Source organism: Electrona antarctica (assembly GCF_951216825.1).
Source record: "Electrona antarctica genome assembly, chromosome: 2".
In the NCBI taxonomy this organism is placed as follows: Eukaryota; Metazoa; Chordata; class Actinopteri; order Myctophiformes; family Myctophidae; genus Electrona; species Electrona antarctica.
Genome location: NC_136807.1, coordinates 45,574,418 through 45,591,580, shown reverse-complemented (window position 1 = coordinate 45,591,580; position 17,163 = coordinate 45,574,418). Strand labels below are relative to the sequence as shown.

General features: G+C 44.9%; 1 protein-coding gene across 2 annotated transcripts in view; it reads right to left on the bottom strand.

The window, feature by feature from the left end:
* Window positions 1-10,934, bottom strand: part of bgnb (biglycan b) — a 47,199-nt gene extending 36,265 nt beyond the window's left edge. Inside the window, exons 1-2 of one of the 2 annotated variants that reach the window (XM_079496061.1) lie at window positions 10,646-10,934; window positions 6,557-6,668 (exon numbers count right to left, since the gene is read on the bottom strand). The gene's annotated coding sequence lies outside the window, so the exon portion shown is untranslated. The remainder of the gene's footprint in view (window positions 1-6,556; window positions 6,669-10,645) is intronic. The other variant, XM_079496062.1, reaches the window with a different exon arrangement.
* Window positions 10,935-17,163: the final 6,229 nt, after the last annotated feature.

The following is a 17,163-nucleotide window of genomic DNA, read 5'->3' as shown; positions in this document are numbered from 1 at the left end:
ACGTAGAATCTTGTAGCCTGCCACAAACGGAAAAGCCGTTTTAACAGCGATGTATTCATTAATGCATGTTTTAATACGATCGTATCGAAATCTACCGTCAGTTAGCTTTGTTATGCTTCTGACACAATGGGCGCGGCCATTTTGAAAATGCGCGCGCATCCACTTACATTGCCGGCTCTGGTTTCAGACGGCTTTATCTCACAGAAGCGACATTGCAGAGGACGCTTTGTCCCAGACAAGCGTTTTCAACGGCCTGTAGCAGGCGCTGTGATACTCGCGGTCCACTTTTTCCACCACCGACCGAGAGAACGAGCACACAGCTTCGTCAACACACACGGAATGGTTTCATAGTAAAATGCGATACGGATATTTGGCTCTTCAAAGTAAGTGTCACGCGTGATTAAACCATGGCAATACGCAATCGAGGGATTAATTAATGGCGGCAGGCTAAGAGTTAAGTATCTCGGGGTCTTGTTCACGAGTGAGGGGAGGACAGAGAAGGAGATGATCAGCCTGGAAATCGGAGCGGCAAGGCAGAGCTCTCTGTCTACCAAGCAATCTTCGTTCCTATACTCTCACCCATGGTCATGAAGTATGGGTCATGGCCGAAAGAATAAGGTCGAAATTAGTTTTCTCCGACGAGTGGCTGACATCTCTCTTAGAGATAGGGTGAGAAGTTAAGTCACGCGAGAGAGACTCGGATGGTAACTTATTCCTTGCCACCTCTCCTTGAGAGAGAGAGAGAGAGAGAGAGAGAGAGAGAGAGAGAGAGAGAGAAGGATGCTGGCTGATAATAAGAGAACCTGGCATGTATATGAAGCTACCAAAATGACTTGGCCTATATGTGCCCGGCTGACTGGTGTATATATACGGTTGTTTAAAGTTCCCACACTCCCAGACAGAGATCATCTTTACATTTCCTCTACGGACCATCCATCAACTGGTGTTTATACGTCAACCTTCTGCCTCAGCTGTGTTGGATGTGGCCGGGGTTCACCACAAAGGCGACCTCTGCCTTTTGTGAAGCTTTGTGAAGAAGACAGAACATATCCTTCACCACATGTGTCCTCGCCGTGTCTCTAACAATAACCTTTGTTTTCCTTGAGATCCTGAGCATGGTTGCAGCAGAGATTGTTTGGTCAGGGCCCATGCAGACCACAGCCGAAGCGAGAGGTTATATTTGGGGGGGAAAATAGCCAATCTACAAGTTTGCAATGCGCCGGGGCGCGACACGTCGTCAGCTTGTAGATCGGATATTTTTGGCCCTGGATAAATTAAGTCATTCGGTGCCACAGCGCCATCTGGTGGAGGGATCTCGCCACCACAAGTGCATTTTCAACGAGCACCATTTTGTTTGAAAGCCGATTTGGCCGGAAAACCGAGAAACAGGAAGTAAAAATCCACTATGTGACATGTCCCGCGATTGTCATTTAATCCACCGAAAATATACTTTTTGTAAGCGATATACTATCGTTTAGAGAAATCAGCCGCAAATCAAGCTTGTTTTGACCCAAAAAAAAAGAATCCGAGATATTAGCGTTCAAAAAGCTGCATCCCCACAAACAGCATAAGCCAGCGGATTTCTTCGCACCAGAACCAGAGTGTTATGAGCGCATACAGGACACAGTTGATCACCATAATCAATTGATTAAAAAAGGCGTGGTAAGGCATCATCGGCGGGGAGGTACATAATGAAAATAGGCGTCAAAAGGCGCAATTGGCGATAAATGAGTTAAGTCACTGTCACCTCTGTAGCACCGCTTGGCTGTTTGTTGGGAGTTGCCATATGCTTGTGGTTACTGCTGCCCCCGCCATGCCAACGAGCACGCGAGAGGGGAGAGCTTTTATTCCGAATGAGAGTTAAACCCTGGGGCTTTGAGGAGTCATACGGGGATTAACTTTTCTCATCTGTGGAGATTTGGTTATATGAATCTATACTGTTCTTCTGGGCTTTTGATATTTTAATCAGTTACAGTATACAGTATGTACACATGCACGGCAAAAATCCTCAGTGCTAATTTTACTCTGAAAGTGTACGGAATTGACCTGTCACGGGTCAATTCTGTATGCCCTCTGAGTTCACAGTCTGCTGTCTACTGTACTCACGTCCCTGAGATTGCCTGTGGATGTAGATTTATTTTTCATGGGAGGACAGTGGAGCTCTGTTCTATTGTATTGTGTTTCGGCCGCTCATGCAAGCACACGCACGCACGCACGCACGCACGCACGCACGCACGCACGCACGCACGCACGCACGCACGCACGCACGCACACACGCACGCACGAAATATGCCCATGAATCTCAACAAGTGGCTGCAGCAGCACCAGCCTTGCACAAGCCACATAAACATGTTAACATCACAGAGCTGTAGAACGCTCAAAGTCTCAATGTGACCACTGTATCTATATCCATTCATTCATCCATCTACAAATCCAACTAACTATCTGATCTGTCCATCTATCCGTTCATGAGGCCTGGCTAAACACAAAAGTACCGTATTTTATTTATGTTGTAACCCGTTTTGCAGACAGTGGTGATCTTATATTTGCCCCTAAGGCAGTGACGAAAATAGAGCCCTAAGGGCCCTATTTTCGTCAGTGCTAAACCCCTTATCCCCAAACTTATTTTCCTTTTTTTACTATTTTGAAAAACATTTTTGAATAGTTCAAATAGCCTAGCCAATCTACAGGCTCACAACGTGTTGTGTCTAGTTGAACAATTGTAATATATTTTTCAAAATAGTCAAAACAAAACATACTCTCTCCCCATGCCTTAATTCGGCCTGGTGGAGACAAAAAGGCAAAGCAGTTTAGGGATAATTGGTAAGCCAGTGGCAAAAATGGCGCCCTAAGTCTGTGCCACGGACACATTTGGTCCATGTACGGACATACTGATGACCCTGCTTGATTGTTCTTTCATTAACCCGTCTGCCCGGTGGACAGTGATTTGCATTGGCATCGGTTGAATGAGCAGCAGAGGGGCAAGGTTGGCGTCGAGGGCTTCCATCATGCTGCCAGCTGGGCACCACCACAAGCGGCTGGCATGGGTTATATTGGCAGCAGCCACGTCGACAACACTCACAGTTGATTAACGTCACATGGCCCTGGAACTGAGCGCAGCAGCGCTTGACGACAATGGGGTCAATGCGAGGTTGAAGAGATTAAGTCGAATCGTGACTGGCATTGTGCAGTGGTGGAAAAAGTGGCCTACTCACTTCTTTTTTTTTTACTGAAGAAAATGTCAAAATCAATTTTGCAATGTAGATTGTTGTTGTTATTCCGTATTCAAAATGTACTTAAGTAAAAAGTATTGGTATCAAAATGTACTTAACACTTATGATGCTAAAGACGTGTCCACACGTCGGCTCAAATAAAACCGTGGGGTGCCTCAAACGTGTATACACGTCTTTAGGTCCTTTTTAATGATATAAAACGGGATCGCTGAAATCCATTTTTTGACAGCGGCCGTTGCTAGGCAATGCCTTGCTCGTCTGTCCTGGAGCTGTTTTACTGCGTCATTCACTTCCTGGTTCTCTCTCCCTAATGTCTGACTTCATCATGCATCTCGTTTAGAATATTAACACTTCTAAAGAGAGATCAGCCCTATTGGCGCGAGGTACTGTAGTAATGGAATGGATTTCACCTCCCGGTTATGGGGGGAAATGGAAGGCGGGGCTTTTCAAAGTAAAATCTGCCTCATCTGCTTGGGGGGACCCAGAGCCGGTCGCGAGACTCGCGAAGCACAAGTGTTGTTTTTGGCAGCAAATTCCACTTTTAGTTTAGTCATGGTCTTTGGAATGAAACTTCATTTAGTTTTAGTCATATTTTAGTCACCTGGAATGTTTTAGTGCTAGTCTAGTTTTAGTCGACTAAATATCATAAGAGTTTAGTCGACTAAAATGTATTTTGGTGGGCCTTAATGCCGTCGTAATGGCTGATTTGTGATTTTACACAAATCGTGAGCTTGTAGATCTGCTATTTGCAGCATGCAACAGAGTGTAAAATGACTTGTGTCTTACTTATACTGGATCTTTTGTACACTAGTCCCTTGCAAACATTTTAGTCTAGTTTTTATTTGTTGACGAAATTGTCAATATATTTAGTCTTACTTTTAGTCATCATAGCTTAGTTTTCATGTAGTTTTCATTTAGTTTGTCAGTGAAAAAGGGTAGTTGACGAACATTTTCCGTCATATAATTAGTCGACGAAATCAACACTGCGACGCACGGCCGCGGGGCATGTGCGTCCGGCGGGGGCACAGGGCAGCGAACCCAGGGCTGTGTGCCCCACTCCCTGGCACGTGGGCCGCATCGGGGCGAAGCGATACGGCCCACGGCCATGAGCCGCCCGCGAACCACCCCAGCAAGCCAAATGACGTCATGATGACATTATGATTACGTCCTCCGGAGACTTCGGTGACGTTCGGGACTAGGCCAGATCACAGCCCATAGGGGATGATCTTTACGTCAATTCTAGGACGTCTTCACCAGTTGAAATAATATAGCTTTTTCTAGGCCAGATCTGACTAGTTATGATATGACTTAAGTTGATCTGGCCTCGATCGGACTATCTTAGTGGGCAGAATGTATGTTGGTTGAAATCAGGTGATATTCTGGGCCAGATCTGGCCCCAATCGAGACGTCACAAATTCGTCCAGGTCCTGACCGCGCTTGCTGGCACTGTTTCAGTTGTTTGGTATGCCTCCCAGGCTACCCGCTGCGCCACCCGCTCCGGACACCCTGAATCAGTGGTTCTTGATAGGGTTCCAGGTGGTCCCCAGGTAAATGATGGAGAGTTGGTAACAAAATGGACCCTTATAGAACAAAATTATCATTTTGATCATTGTTTGCCTGTTATCTCTCCTACGTTACCACATCAATACATCATGGATTGTGGACAAAATCTTATCAAATGATAACAAAATATGAAAAGTTTTGGGTCTGAGAGGCTAAATCTCATCAAATGGTGGTCTACTCTGCAGATCAAATGCCAAATAAATAATGGACCTTGATATGAAAAAGGTTGAACACCACTTCCCTAAATAACAGCAATTCTGAAGTAACTGTAATAATAAAGCATTATATTACTTTGTTATGCATGGAAGTACTGTCTACAAAGCACTCGTCGGACAAGTCGATGCCCAAACTGCTGCAATGGACTCTCTTGTCGCAGCCTCAGCACAGTTCATTAACACCTTCTCAAATCTTCTCTTTCTTGGCTCATTTTCCAAAATTCTCACTTCCTTAATAATAAAAAAAAGAAATCAAGTACGCATACACTGCAGACACACCAATACACACACATATGTATACACATAACCCACACCACTGCTCCATCCCTGACTGTTACTGTTAATGCTAGGCGGGTCCAGTATGCGGGGACTGTTTCGGGTGGAGTTAACTGCTCCCGTGGCTGTAATTTGGTGACTGCTGTCCCTAAAAAAAGGAACCGTTTGGCAGCTTTCGCTGTTGCCGCCAAGCTTGGATGTGGTGGCCGGGGCCTCTCGACACTGCATAGACCAAGAACTAAACCAGAGAGAGCCGGGCAGAGACCAGAGGAACACGGAACAGCGAAAGGCAAAAACCCCGTTGACAATACGACTGGCCCCGGATCTGTCCATGTGTGAAGATGGGCCTTATTCAATATAGACAAGCACACAAGTATTTGGCCAAACGTAAGGCCAGCAGCATGCATTCATTCACACAGTCGAGCAAAGGCCAAAGTACAGATATGCTGCGTCATTCACCACAAAGTGGTTATGGAGCAATTAATGTTAATGTTAATACCACTCCCTAATTTTTATATGTGGTTGCAACATACGCTTGTTTTTCCTGCCAAGCACTTCATAAACATTTGAAATAAATAATGCTAATAAATGCAATAATAATAATACAATGATCACAATTAACTCATTGCAACACCAGCGGAGCTTAAGTGAGGACCCCCCTCTCTCTCTCTCTCTCTCTCTCTCTCAAAACTTCAGCAACATAAAAATGTTTCTCTTAAAGACAGACACTGGCCTGCAAAACACCATGATGACAGAAGTATCGTTAGCCTCATATAGCATTTGCCTTGGGCATATTTTTAAGGTTTTCACTTTTCAGGAAAGAAGAAATAAAGAAATCACTTTCTGTCTAAGTCTAATCTAGATTCTAGTTGACTTATAGGCACTCAGTAGTGCCTAAAGTCTTATACTTAATGGCCCTCGGCCAGGTGGAAGTTCTTACGTGTGCCAGTACAAACTGATCTCCAAAACATGTCTGTTGAGTTTAACTTTGCTTTATTTTCTGCAGTCATTTTCCTATACAACATACAGATAAAATAATAAGAAAGAAGCAGTAACAAACACAGGCGACCAGCCCTCCTGAACACAGTAGTAAACTGTTAGCCTCTGCCGTCTGCCACTGGCAACACCTGTGCCTGATTAGCAGCCTGGTTAAATACCTGGGCTGGCCCAGACACTGACCAAGCTGCAGTGACACTGTCAATCAGCAAAACATTAGGTCATAATGGCTCTTACACACTCAATCATGAGAACAAAACAAATTTTGCCTACTCAAGAAAGACGCAGGATTGGCAAAGCACCAACGAGCTGGCCAGATGTATATGGAGAACAGGGATGACTGGAAGCGACGATGGAGGGCTCCGGGGGCTCGTCTGAGGATGACCTATAGAGAGAGAGAGACATGTGTATCTATCTGCCAAATTGACAAGATGTTTTGAGAAGAGCCCCTGCACAGCAGACTGTGGTTCTCAACCTTTTCAAGCTGTGTCCCATGATATAATCATATTTGAATCCCCCAAAATAATGATTTGAACTATAGGGACACTGCCAGTCTGCCACCCCTGCCACTCTGCCAAGCACGTGGTATGTAGGAGTTGAGGCATTTCGTTTTGTTTGACTCGGTTAAGTAAAGAGTAAGCCTTGCCGAGCCATGAGGCCCATAGAGCGTTGCAGTCCCGCCCCCGACGAGCGTCCCGGAAGAGAATTTCCCATTCATTTTCCCCCATAGACGATTCAGAAAGTATTTATTTAAATACCTTTAAAGCCTCGGACAAAGCCAACTCGGCTACTGACAAATCGTGACAATAAACAAAACAAAAATTGGACCGAACAAATAATTAGAAAGAAGAAAAAAAGGGAAGGCAGTACACCTTTTTTGTTGTTTTTCTTCTTTCTAATTATTTGTTCGGCCCAAAAAATTGTGTTTATTGTCATGATTTGTCACCATCCGAGTTGGCTTTGTCTGAGGCATTTTTTTTATATAATTTTTATCCCACGATTTTGCATCCAATTGTTTTCCACCCCAGTGTCAATTATCTAATGTAATCCTGGGCGCTACACTTCCTCTGCCAACCTGGGGGGGGGGCAGCGGACTGACCTCTTGCTTCCTTCTATGCATGAGGAGTCCAAGCTGCTTCTTTTCACCTGACAGGGGGGAGATTCCCCGGCCGGACATATCGCGTGGAAGGAGCACGTTATTCTGACCAGTTCCTTTCCCCTCCATCAGGCGCCCTGGCTGGCCAGGGGGAGGTAGTTTAGAGACCAGGATTACTGCATGTTTTTTGTGAGGGTACTTACCCTATAGCAGGGGTTCTCAACCCGCGACCCCTCGGGGGGTCACCAAATTATTTTGGGGGGTCCCCAAATAATTTTCAAATGCAATTTTTTTTTAATGCAACTGAATGGCTGGAAAATGGGAATGAAGAGTTTACATATAGTACACATAGTACATGCATACACCTTCCCTAATGATTATATCTGGTTTCAGTATTTATTTATGGTGTATTGTCTCTATTATTAAGGTTATTGTAGCAGTCAATTTATATTGGGGGTCGGGACGGGGCGGGGCGGGGAGGGGGTCCCGAGACGTTACCAAAGCATTTTCGGGGGTCCCCGGCCAAAAACGTTGAGAACCCCTGCCCTATAGGGACACAGGGAGAACATGCAAACTCCACACAGAGGGGCCCTTTCGCCAACCCCGCCTCAGGTATGGTCACTGTGATGACGCGGAGGAGAGAGCACGACCCCAGCGCCCACAGCATCCACAGCGGGAATCGAACCCAGGACCTTCTAGCTGTGAGGCGACAGCACTACCAACTGTGCCACCGTGCCCCTCTGGCTTACAGGTCTTTAAATAAATACTTTTTGAAACGTCTATGGGAAAAATGCATGGGAAATTCTCTTCCGGGCCACTCGTCGTCATGGAAGGGGGTGGGACTGCGATGCTCTATAGAACAGGAGCCTATCTCCTGTTTCTGTAGCGTGAGGCAGCTTAATGTACAAGTACACCCCCTGGACATGACGCTAGTATGTCTCAGGGACCCCAATCCAACCCTTGATGCTGAGTGCCAAGCAGGAAGGCAGTGGGTCCCATTTTTTCAGAGTCTTTAGTAAGACCTGGCCGGGGATCAAACCCTGACCTCCCAGGACGGACACTCAAAACACAAGGCCAAAGAGCTGGTTCCACAGATAAATGTGTAAATAGCAGATCTACAAGCTCACAATACCTCGCGTTTCAAGGCATTTTCACAGTTCTTGCCTCTTTCTTATATTATTTTATATAATGGTTTGTTAACTACTTTTGGCACAGTAATGTTCTTTTTGTCTCCACCAGGCCGAAAGGCATGGCGGAGACTATGCTTTGCGCGTCATCCCAATGCCTTGACAGTGTTTCCACACCTAAGCGGAAAACGGCCGACAGCCGCGGACAGAAGAAGCTGTCCGCAGCTTCTTTTCTGAGTTTTTAGACAGCTGGTGGATGGAAAAGAAGCTCCACCTCCGCGGACGACTGCCGCGGAGGAGAGCGTTTCCGGGAATCTGGCCGTTGCGGCAGTCGTCCGCGGAGGTGGAGCTTAATTTCCATCCACCAGCTGTCTAAAAACCCGGAAAAGAAGCTGTCCGACAGCCGAAAACGTCCGCGGCTCTTTAGTAAATCTGGCAGCACCTATATCAGTTGTGCAAGGACACGTTGTGATTGGCCAGTGCACTTGTTCAAGGACATGCTGTGATTGGTTAGTAGTAGCCAATATCCATACACTTTGAGTGACAGTTGGTGCAAACGCTCTCGCCAAAACATGATTCAGGATTCTGTGCCCATCGGGACGTAACTCAAACGGCGCCGACTTGGCTCAATCGAACTGCACAACGTTTGTGAACGGCATGGCACGGTGCCTCTCATAGCAACCGTACACAAACACTCCTTGGATGCCAAAACAGTACCTCTGCCCCAAATTGTTTCACATGGGCCTGTTATACAGGGTATGTGCGTGCATTCTTTTACACAGTATCTCTCTATAGTCATTAAACAAAACGTGTCTTTCATATTTTTTACATTCCATATACTGATTGGCGACATTGCTGGTCCAGAATAACCTATACCTGACCTGGCGGAGACTGTGCTCCGAGGAGCACAGGTTCTTTTTGAAGTATTAAAAAAATACTTAGAAGTCCTTCATTTTCACTTCACTGTCCTCTGAAATCCCCCCAAAAGTCACGTGGGAGGGGGAGGGGGGGCGACCCCCCTTGGGGTCCCGACCCACAGGTTGAGAACCACTGGTTTACACTAAGTACAGACAGAGTACAGTGTGTCCTGTGTTTTTAACGATGACTCATCACAGTTAAATATGGTCCAAAATGGATGAATTAATTCCTATATGTGGCTCATACATGGTAGCTAGCTACCCACCGCTGGATATACTGCATGAGATCACCGACACTAGACAGAATGAGGCCAAGCACAGGGAGGAAAGCAGTCAGAAAGACAGTGTAATTCACTGTAGCCCTGCAGTGGTTGGTTTTCAACCTTTTTCATATCAAAAGGTCCATTATTTATTCGCCATTTTGAGTCACGGACCAAATTGACCCCAAAAAACCAAATTGACCCGTACGGGTCCATTTGGTTTCACTTTACTCACTCAAGAGTTAAAGATCTATAAGGTCCATTTGGACCAACTCTCTCATTTAGCTGGGGACAACCCGGAACCCCCTCAAGGACCACGGATGGTCCCTGCAGGGCCACTGGTTGAGAACCAAGCCTATGTAATTTGTGTATGTGTCTGACTGTGTTCTTCATGGAATCATTATTTGAATACATTAATATAACACTACACAGTCACTGATAATTTTATCAAATCTAAACAACAAACTGAGTTGACTGGAATGGCATAATTCACCATATAGCCTAAATTCATGATAAGAGTGTGTAAACAATTTGGCCTAAATAAACAACCTATACCAAAAGTGCGTATTAATTAGGATACAACAGGTAAGGCCTGCAGTTTAAGATAGTGATATCCCTTGCGCCATCTACTGTTGATAGAGGGGGGAACATATTGAACCAGACTGCAGCCAGCTAGCATCAGAGCGTCATGTGTGATGCAACAGGTTAAATGTACACAGGTGATGTTCTGATGTAATTGAATCATGCATTGGGGAAAATAAAGCCGAATACTTCCATTTTAACGTACACGTCTAGTCTCGTGTGTATGACTAAAATAAACTTGATAGAAAATATATAGCCTATTCAAAACATCATATCAGCCTATAAGAGATATATGTCAACAAAATCATCCGAAGTAAAACAAAGCCAACTCAAGACTAAACTCCAAGCAGCAAAAACAATAGAAAACGTGTCTTCCCTACCTTGTAAGTAGAAATGATTAATAATATGATTCCAATCCAAATCCCCCACACAGCAGGACTGAAGTGTGCTTTTCTTCAGAGGTTTCACAGAAGATTATCCTCGTGATAAATGTACAGATATATGGATCACATTCGAGGGTAATAAAGGTCGTGTTGTCGTTTCCCTCCGGTCCTCTGACATCCAGACTGCAGCTCCGTTACGCAGTGTATGTGTGTGTGTTGGCACTGTGTGTGTGCGTGCGCGTGTGTGCCACTGTCTGTCAGAGGGAGCACGGAGCAGTCGGTCTGCTCTCTGTAGTCCAAACCGAGGAAATGAGTGTGAGTGAGTGTATAGGGGGGGTCGAACCCATAAAGTTAACAAGCCAACCTCCCTCCCTCCCTTTTTTGGATGCTCAAGGAGGGAGCAAAGGGGGGGGGGGGGGGGGCTAGAGAGGGAGGGAGAGGGCAGGGAGAGGGAGAGAGAGAGAGTATATTTAGATTGATTGGAATGGAAATTATATTTCAGAATTTTTAATTTGTTGTCATTCACTGAATGTATAACCTATTACTGTCTGTATGTTGTTTAATTGTGACAGACAGGCTCAGAGAGAGAGAGAGAGAGAGAGAGAGAGGGGGGAGGAGGGAGGGAGGGAGGGAGATGAGAGATGAGTTGAATTAGAAAGAGGGAGAGAGGGGGCTAGAGAGAGAGAGAGAGAGAGAGAGAGAGAGAGAGAGAGGGAGGGAGGGAGATGAGAGATGAGTTGAATTAGAAAGAGGGAGAGAGGGGGGTAGAGACAGAGAGAGAGGGGGGGGGGTTGACATTCATTTGAAATAGGTAATTATTACATTTGAAAACAAAGTTAACTAAGTAAGGAAATAAGGAACAACTGTGCTTGAATCTGCAAATGACCAGGCCTCCTTTATTGACATTATTTACTCGTGGCGCATTATTGCACATTGTGTTTTATGTGAGTTTAATGTGTGTTTAATTGTGACTGACTGTCTGACAGACAGACAGAGACAGACAGGCTCCAAGGAGGAGACCCTGATCTTGAACAAAGCAGCACATTATTGACTGTCACTATTTTCAAATGGCCGAAATGCTGTAGGGCTGAAGTGGTTAATGTATGTTTTGTAATATTAATCAAAATCTACAAAGTAACTAGTAACTAACATTTTCAAATAATTGTAGTGGAGTAAAAGTACAATATTTGCCTCTGAGATGTAGTGGAGTACAAGTAAAAGTACTGAAAATAGACAGAGAGAGAGAGAGAGAGAGAGAGAGAGGAGAGAGAGAGAGAGAGAGAGAGAGAGAGGAGAGAGAGAGAGAGGTATAAATAAAATGTCGTGTGTTGCTGTCCAACTTGACATCTCAACTGACCTCATTAGAGGGTATAGTGTCTGTGGTCTGTAATTGGCACATGTTTTACACTGACTTTGATTCAAAAGGCAATGCGTATTTAAAGCACCGCCAATTACAACACAAGCTCTAAAACAGATCATTGTCTCGATTGCTTTTGAAGAGTCAGAATGCCAGAATCACAGACATCGCTTACAGTATAAGTGCAATGGTTCCAAGCCCTGACTGGTGTTCTATTTCATGGTACTGTACCTACAGTGGACAGTGGTGACAATGAAACAGAAAAAAAGAGTGAATGAGTGAATGATGAGTCACGCGCATATGCTCTAATTTATCTTTGGCACGTTACGGCCTGATGGAGGGGAAAGGAACTGGTTGGAATAACGTGTTCCTTCCACGCGCGGCGCTATGTCCAACCAGGGAAACTCCCCCTGTCAGGTGTAAAGGAGCAACTTGGACACTCAGGCATGAAGGAAGCATGAGTTCAAGTCCGTTTCTCTCCCCATGTCCCCCATATATGGGGACTAGGTTGGCGGAGGGTGTGTAGAGCCCAGGATCACATTAGATAATTGACACAGGGGTGAAAAATAGGTTACAAAATCGTGGGATAAAAATTATTAGAGGAAAAAATATATAATAATTAGGTATCTAGTGTATAAAGGGTTACTGTTAAGGCCTATTCATACTCGTTTTAGGTGATAACTGATAAGCTACTCACCTTTTCGGTGGTTAGTAAAAACAGAGAGATGCGTTTGGGTGAGCAGTGAGTCACTTGTCACCACGGCTCAGTGACGTCATGTTTCGGTGGTCACCTTATCACCTAAAACTGGAGTATGAATATGCCTTTAGAGTCATCATGACATGTTGGATACAGGTGTATACTCAATGGCACAAAGCACTCTGTGTTCTGTTCCTCTTGGTCTATAGTAGCATGGCAGATGACAGGATTTATTTTGAGAGCCATTGGAAGATCTACTGTATATAACATTCACAACAGAGAACGAGTTCCTATCCGCATAGGTTTGTGGTATGGGCCAGTTTATAAGTTGTTGATTTATTTAATTACCAGCACGTCTAAAAAGAAAGTTCATTTTATTTGTGTCAGATCATGACACATTGAACCGAGGGTGTTTGAAGAGTCTGCCAGAATCACAGACATCACTTAAGTGCAATTTCTCCAAGCCCTGATTGTGGTCTATCCTGCACCTGAAAACAAAGCAAGCTTTAGCAAAGATATACACTAGTGCAGCTTTTGGAGACAATGATAATAAAAACTCTTTCTTCTCTCATCCGCAGTGACATATTATGCCACGGGGGAAGGAAGGATAACCCAGCTGGATCATCATATGCTTTCTTTGGCACTCTGATTATCCACCGAGAGTAGTGGGATATACCCCACGAATCAACACTCTTTAAGATGTGTTTAAATTTGGGGAAAATCGGTGGCTTTAAAACGCACCGCCGAGGCTGTGATTACAAAACGTATGATTTGGTCTCCTGCTCTCACGGACATTGTATTAAATTTAGTCTTTTTGGCAGGATGGGGTGTTCTTTTCTTTGCTTTCCTCCCTCCTCGCCAATGCATGCCAGCATCCAGAGAGAGTGAGAGCGAGAGAGTGCAGCATGCAGCGGTGCTGCCCCATGGCATGAGTCAACCATCTGGGGAACCTTTTATTTATTTAATTGTTTCTAAGCTTTATAGCTACGTTGAACAACAAAGACAATTTGCAGTTGTATCCGTATAATCGCCATGATCTTTGTTATCCTCTGCAGCCCCCGACAGTTTACCATGTCCGTCATCACCGTTGTCTTCATTGTCATCACCATCATCGTCGTGGTGCCCCAGAGGCTCTGCTGTGCCCTGTATTCACTCATAAACTTCTCTGGGTTTCAATTAGTACAGTCAGCAGTCTTACTTCTATACTCCACTACAGCTACAGAGGCAAATATTATACTTTCACTTCACTCCACTCCAATTATTTGAAAAGTTTAGTTACGTAGTAGATTTAGATTATCACCGGTAGTACAAAACATACATTATCCACTTCTACATTTTGGCCAATTGAAAATAGACCATCTACAAAGCTCACAATGCGTCGCATCCATGTAGATATGCTATTTTCAAAGGATCTTTTTTTATACATTTGAAAACGTGGGGAAAATGGGACATTCTGCACAATGCATACTTTTACTTTTGGTACTCAAAGTACATTTTACTCACTGAAATACATTTTGAATTACGGACTTTTACTTGTAACAGAGTATTTCTACGTTTCAGTATTGATACCGTCATACCTTTAATTAAGTGAAACATTTGATTACTTTTTCCACCACTGCTGGTACCAGACCAGACCAGACCAGACCAGATCAGATCAGATCAAGTCTCTCTCTCTCCCTCTCTCTCTCTCTCTCTCTCTCTCTCTCTCCCTCTCTCTCTCTCTCTCTATCCAGCCTGGCATGACCAGACTAAATAGATTTTTAGAGATAACATTGCAGCTCTCTTTGTCCTCTTCTTTCACTCTTTCATTTTGTCAATTCTTTCTTTTTTGTTAAGGATTGTGTACATGGAATTTCTATTTAGTTTCTCAACTGTCCCCACGCCTCCACCACCCCATCTCTCTCTCTCTCTCTCTCTCTCTCTCTCTGAGGTTTGGCTGATTACTGCGTTGGTCTGTAGCCGGAGGGTTTGGCGTCCAAATTAAACTATTCTTTTCCCCTCTTCTTCTCCTGTGTGTGTTCATTCTAAACTGAGCGTCTCTAGAGATTATAGCATATACCCATTCGCTGCTCATGTAAAGCGCGCGTGTGTGTGTGTGTGTGTGTGTGTGTGTGTGTGTGTGCATGCGTTGGAATGGGAGGGATGAAAAAATGCAGACCAATATCGGTCTACTGTTTTTTTTTTTTTTTTTTGGGGGGGTTGCACTTTGGAATGCACTCACACAGTGCCTCTGACTTGGCTCGCGGCCCGTTTTGAAAGGTTCGTTTTCATGCTCATCGCCGCTACGCCTGCTGAATGAGCTCGATGATGGAGGATGAGCGTGTGAGGGGCCGATGGCCATGGGGATGTCTCTCTCTCTCACACACACACACACACACACACACACACACACAGACACACACACACACACACACACACACACACACACACACACACACACACACACACACACACACACACACACACACACACACACACACACAGCACCGGCCGGCCTGCGCCGCTCTGAAGATGCACTGCCATAAGCACATTCTGCCTGACCTCAAATAGTTGACCCTTCCCACTGGAACCCAACGCCACGGGCCAGCGAGTGAGGAGTATACTCTCTCTGCTCTCTCTCCACTCTGTCTTCTTATAACACTATCTGTCCACAACAAGCAACCATCTTTCACGTCATCTTCCTTCTCCCTCCTTTCAATTCCACTCTCTTCTTTGCTGTTAACTTAGGCCTCCCTGAGTCAGCCGGAGGAATGCGTCGGCTGCCCGTCTCTCTCTCTCTCTCTGTGTGTGTGTGTGTGTGTGTGTGTGTGTGTGTGTGTGTGTGTGTGTGTGTGTGTGTGTGTGTGTGTGTGTGTGTGTGTGTGTGTGTGTGTGTGTGTGTGTGTGTGTGTGTGTGTGTGTGCGTGCGTGCGTGTGTTTGCATACCGGTGCTTTTTTATTTTATCAGCCACGGCTCCCCTCCTCCTCCTCCAATAACAAACACAGGAAGCTGCTGTCGCCGGGTAGAACATTGGGTGGACGGGGGCATAAGAAAACCGTGACGCCTCTCTCTCTCTCTCTCTCTCTCTCTCTCTCTCTCTCTCGGTCCAGGGGTCAGGCTCTGCATGACGGACGGGGTCGAGGCGAGGGGCTCCGGGGTGGCCCCTTGCTCGTTGTGACATGAAACATCTGCGTCGGGTGTGATGATACGGCGGGCTAACAGTTTAGCCGTCTCACCCGTTATGATGATGGATGGAGGCCGAAGATGGCAGGCGGCTCGACACTTGAAAGCGCTTCAGAGAGTGACTTATTCTGAAAGGGGAGGACGGAGGGAGCCCCGGATAAACACTTCTTCTTCTGGGGTCATTTTCACGTTCGCTCTGACTTTTGTGTGCACTCTGGACAAGTTGCTTCAGTCAATATTTAGATATTTGATATTCATTTGATCTGACATGATATGTATATGTTATTGTGTTGTTTTGTCATGTTGTTTCAGTGTGTTTTTTGTTGAGGACCGCAAGGGAAATAAGCCTAAAAGGCTTTCTTGTGTTTACAACATCCTCTGTGATTTCTAACTTGTATATCGGAAAGCAGCTCTGTGCTCTTTTGTTATCACTAAAATAAAATCAATCAATCAATCAATCAAAGACATTCCCCCCACCCCCCACCTCTACCGTAAGCCCTCTTTGAAAACACACGTCTCTGCTTCTGGTGACTGATATTGTGCTTCAAACTTATTTATTATAAACTTATTTTCATTATTTTTATTTTTGATATGTTCTGTAATGTTATGTTGCTTCAAGGAGTCCATGCATGAAACTAACGGAAAAACTAAGGTCTCCCAATAATCATTTATTCACTTATCACATGCAGTTCAAAGTCGAATGGGATCATATAAGAGGGGAAAGTGTCTATAATCAAATTCATTTCAGATATACATGTCTGGGGTGCACACAGAAAGCCAGCATATAGGAAAGTACGTATAACTTGATTACAAATGGATAAATTATGTGTGAAGACAGCAGAGGTCTACTTTGGTCATGTCATGCAAGCTTTTGTGGGATGTGTGCACGTACCGTACATGCACAGACCAGGAGTATTATAGGCCTGAATGTGGATGTGTGGTTTCTTAGACAGTAATGTGCTGTCTGGAAAAAAAAGAAAAAGAAAAAGCCTGTACAATTATGCAGAATGGAGACATGCACAATACTGAAAGGAGAGATATAACATGTGATTACACGCCCCTGCAGCGAGAGGGTGAAAAGTAAATGTGTTTGTTTACTGTGTGTGGGTTGTGCACACTACATATTTAGATCATGCATGCGTTTGTGTCCTGATCCCGTTTGTGATTTTCATGGACAGGATCTCGAGGCGAAGTCGTGGCAGAGAGGGTATACGGCTCGGTGGGCTAAGGGTTGCATCACTGCTTTGTGCAGATGATGTGGTCCTGATGGCACCATCGATCCAGATGATGTGGTCCTG